The sequence below is a fragment of the Rosa chinensis genome, chromosome 6 (assembly GCF_002994745.2).
Source record: "Rosa chinensis cultivar Old Blush chromosome 6, RchiOBHm-V2, whole genome shotgun sequence".
In the NCBI taxonomy this organism is placed as follows: Eukaryota; Viridiplantae; Streptophyta; class Magnoliopsida; order Rosales; family Rosaceae; genus Rosa; species Rosa chinensis.
Genome location: NC_037093.1, coordinates 21,527,795 through 21,532,957, shown reverse-complemented (window position 1 = coordinate 21,532,957; position 5,163 = coordinate 21,527,795).

The following is a 5,163-nucleotide window of genomic DNA, read 5'->3' as shown; positions in this document are numbered from 1 at the left end:
GGCTCGTGCTGATAACATGTTTAAGGAAATTGGGATGCAAAGAGATTGTAGAGAGAATTAGGAGAATAGTTGTGTATTTCATTGATAATAGGAGGCCTTATATATAGGGAGTATAAGAACATAATATTTGAGTACAAGGAATCCTATTCTAATTAGAACTAGGAATCTATAACATTTCTCCTATCATAACTATAGAAAGTAATCCTAGTTTGGTAAGGCACACATAATCCTGATATCCTTCAGCAACAAGCAAACTCTTTGGCTTCTAGGAAACAAAGGCGCCTATTATGCTTTCATCTTACATTCATGGACACATGGCATCTTTATGTGAGAGGTGAGGATACATGCTATGATATTTCATCTAGTGGCTTAAATAAGACCTAAAAACCACATCAGAGACTTAAAGTGGTGCTTCGATGAACTCGTTATGGTTCATCACTGCAATGGATCAAAGGAACAAGTGGTGAGGACAATTTCCTACAAGCTAGGTGGATTCCGCAGAAACACGATATCAGAAAGGCAGTTATGTACTTATGTTGAAGCGTGAAAGGTGATAAGATGAAGAAGAACACTTAGAGTATCCTCAAATTTGTTTGGCTGGCACTACAAGGAGAAGGAGTACGTTTAAGGAAAATAGATAACAAAGAGATTGTAGAGAGAATTGTCGTAACTTTTATTGATAATAGGGGCCTCTATATATAGAGGATACAAGAACATAATCTTTGAGTACGAGGAATCATATTCTAATTAGAACTAGGAATCTAGAACAAACTTCTCCTATTACAACAATAGAAAGTAATTCTAGTTTGGGAAGACACACATAAATCAAATATCCTTCAACACTCCCCCTTGTGCCATCCAAACATGATGTCACCTTGGCATCCTGGCGCTTCTAGCGTTGCCTCGTTAAAAACCTTGCTCGGGTAATAAAAACCCTGTGGGACAAAAGCAACCTCGAGGAGGAGAAAAAGAGTACAACACGCTCTCCAATCTTTGAGCTCAAACATGTTGACATTATGTCTCCCCTTGATGTCGAGATCTCTCCCTGATTGCTACAATCGTGGAAGTTCGGATAATTTCCGCATTCCTATGCTTTTCACATGTTTCTTGAAGGTGGATTTAGGTAATGACTTAGTGAATAAGTCTGCTACATTATCCTCTGATTGGATTTGATTTACTTCAATCTTTAGAAGTGTTTGTTATTGTTGAATAACTTAGGCGATATGTGCTTGGTGTAGTCGCCCATGATGAAACCTTGCTTCATTTGTTCAATGGAAGTTATATTATCCTCATAAATGCGTGTAGATTCATCTGTGGTAGCCTTCAAACCACAAGTTCTTCGAATATGTGCAACTATGGACTTCAACCATACGCATTCATGAACTGCTTCATGAAAAGCAATAATCTATGCATGATTCGAAGAAGTGGCGACAAGGGTCTGCTTCGTAGACCTCCAAGATATCACGGTGCTTCCCATGGTAAAGCTTCTTCGACAAGAGTTTGCTTCATAGACCTCCAAGATATCACGGTGCTTCCCATGGTAAAGACATAACCTGTTTGGGAACAACTTTTGTGCGGGTCATAGAGATACCCTTCATCAGCAAAACCCATCAAAACATCACCATCATTTTGATGGAGGGAGGGAGAACGCCAGCCACCCTTGGTAGCGACAGCAGTCACGACCGCCTTCGGGCCTGTAGAGCCCGATTCCATCTTGTCATCCATTCTTTTCTCTCTGTAGGGATAGAACAATCTCATATCTATCGTACTCTTTAAGTATTGAAAGATTTTCTTTACACTAATCCAATGACGTTGCGTTGGCACAAGGCTACATCTAGCCAACAAGTTCACAACAAATGAGGTGTCTGGTCTTGTATTGTACTCAGGTAAGCACTTATGCTGTTAACACATCTTCATCATCATCACTGGGATGAAACGAATCCATATTAGGGTCAAGACTACGGACGACCATGAGACTGCTTTACAGGCTTGACTTTATCAAAATGCCTGAGCAACTATTGACACGGTATATAAGTTCTGAATCTAGACAAAACCGTGTTCTCCCAAAGTCCTTCATCTCTAACTCGGATTTTAGGTATTCAGTGGTTTCTCTTCACTTATTAAGGGTTCCAATTATGTTCATCAACATAAATCGAGACAATTGCAAATCCAGAACTTATCATGGAAACGCGCGGGCATAGTTCATCATATCCATTTCTAATCAAGTAGTCACTTTAGTGAGCGTTTTATCCTCATTGCAAATGCGCTCCGTGGTCTAAAGCCACTTGATTTGGGAAAATGAAGTCCATCAGGGACCTTCATGTATATTTTCATATCTAGATCCCCATAAAGATACGTAATAACCACATTTATAAGCTGCATGTTCAGTTATTTGGAAACTACTAAACTGACAAGGTATTGGAGTGCAATGACATCTATTACGAGAGAATATGTCTCCTTGTAGTCGATTCCAGGGCGTTGTGAGAAGCCTTGCGCCATGAGGCGAGTCTATAACCTTTTTTTTTTTTTTTTTCATCACGCTTTCTAATGAAGACCTATTTATGGCAATAGGTTTTATGTTAGGAGGTGTCGACATCTCAGGCCCCCGAAATCCTTCCTCTTTGTTAGTGAATCCAATTCAACCTGAATTGCATATTTCCATTTAGGCCAATTTTCTCTACATTAACATTTTTCAACAGAGCAAGGTTCAATGTCATTGGTCTTAATAATCCCACGTCCTTATGTACACTAGTGTAGTTTGTAAAGATCTTTATATTATCAGGAATTGGTTCTAATATTGAGGCGTCCCCCAATGATTTCTCTTGGACATAACCACAATCCAAAATATTCTCATGAGGTGAATTTTGAGCGGATCAGGTTGTGCCAAACTCGCTCTCTTCGTAGGGTGAGAATCCATCGAACCTATAGGTCTCTTACGCTCTCTAGCGGAACCCACAGCCTGTGATGCCATTATACCACCTTGTGGTGTAACCATGCCACCATCCATGGTGGTGGCGCCGTGCCTAGCTCCTCTGTGTGGTGCCTTGTCCTCTTGAGGGGACATCAATCCTTGCAGGCATGTTTGCAACAGGTATAGGTGATGTTGTCACTTAAGGGATTGGGATGAGATATAGTGGAGACAGACCATGACAAATCTAGTCATTCCTATTGAACATTGATGTTCTAATCTACCCCTATCGACAGGAAGACTGTCTTATCAAAGTGACAATCAGCAAATCTAGCGATAAAGAGATCGCCTGTCAAGAGTTCTACATAACGGACTTTTAGTCAAAGATTTATATCCAACATAAATATGTATGCATTCGTTGCTAATGACCTATTTTGATGCATTGTGGCGGCGCGATTGGCACATAGACCGCGCACTCAAATATAAGTAAGCATGAGATAGTAAGCTCGTACCCAGTCATTAGCTGTAACACAAATAAAGCTTGATTGGCGGGGGGTCGTAAATAAATTAGCATAGCTGCATGCGATAACCCCAAGCGGAAATATAGGTACGTATTACCAATGTCAGGGCTACCATCGTAGTGGTTTAACGATAGTTTTCCGCGATACCATTTGGGCTTGTACATAGGGATATGATGCCTAACGTTAATCCCCAATAATATGCAATAGTCATCGAAAGTGTTAGATGTAAACTCTCCAATATTATCAAGTCGAATTAACTGAATGGGATGATCTGGGTAGTGAGCTCGTAGTCATATGATATGGGCTAGGAGTTTATCAGAAGTAGCATTACGAGTAGACAATAACGTGACACATGACCAATGTGCCTGCGCATCAACCAACACCATAAAACATCTAAACTGTCCGCAAGTTAGTTGAATCAGTCCACAAAATCCCCTTGGATTCTTTATAAGAATGGAATTATATCCTTAGTGTCCTTTGCATAGAATGGTCTCGATCCTAATTTAGTTAAAGAGTAGGCTTTGGAAAACGAGTGATGAGCCTTAGAAGCAACCAACGAGGATTTTGGTTGAGCCATGAAATCACAATTGACTTAAGAGGTGGAGAGAGGTGGCACGTTTCCATTCTTAGCGTCAATGCCAAGTTCATGCCATGGGCGAGGTGACGGCATGGCCTCTTTGGCTAATGACGGATGCCGTTGGTGCCGTGAAGCGCCGTAGGGGTCCAGGTGTCTCCTTGAATAAACTTTTTGATTCTCACTTCTCTTTGCTCGGAAGAAAGGATGTCCATGTGAACTATTTAATATACAAATCATCATATCATGACCTGGGTGTCCCAAACGGTCATGCCAAATCCTATATATGTCGGTCCCAAATGTCATCTCTTATGATGTTGTTGGACTCCATTACTTGAATAGTGGTTACATATAACCTACTAGAGTGTCACATAAGCTTCTCTAATACTCGTTTTCATCTGTAGTCATTAGAGGCAATGCAAAGGAACTTATGTCCATTCTCACTATGTGTTTTCACATGAAAACCTTTGGCTCTAATATCTTTAAAGCTCAAAAAGGTTCTTCTGACCCCAGGAGTGTAGAGGGCTTCAGTGAAATTAATCATTGTGCCATTTGGCAACAGAAATTGAGTTGGTCCTCGATCATGACTCAATTTAGATGGCTCTGCCATCGTAGTCACAGAAGATCGAGTAGGTATCTTTTCACGAAATAATTGCCTATGTCAAGGTATGGTGTGTGTAGTAGCACTATCCGCGAGGCATTCTAACTCTCCGGGAAACATACCTAAGTAAATAAAGCTCGAATTAAAAGGATCGATAATAGCCAACTATTACATCAAAGTTTCTTGACCAAAATCTAATCCAAAATAATAAAATCAAACTTAGACAAATAGTAATTACTCAATCCTATCGATAACTCCAATTAAACATGACCAGGAAAGTAAGAAGAGATGTCGGTGGAGCAAAGCTCGCTTAAGTACCACTTATCTCAACTATTTTCTTAGACATCATACTTAATTGGATGAGCCTAGTTGTGAAGGAGTCAAAACAATTGTCATTTATTGATTTAAGGCACAATTGCCGTTACATAAATTCTTGGAAAAAAAAAAGACTATACTAATTAAAATATGCGGAATCCATATTTTCATCGCCAGATTTGAAGTCTTTAATTGTAAGATTGGTGTCATTGCCATCTCCATCTTCTCCTTCAGCTGCAAGATG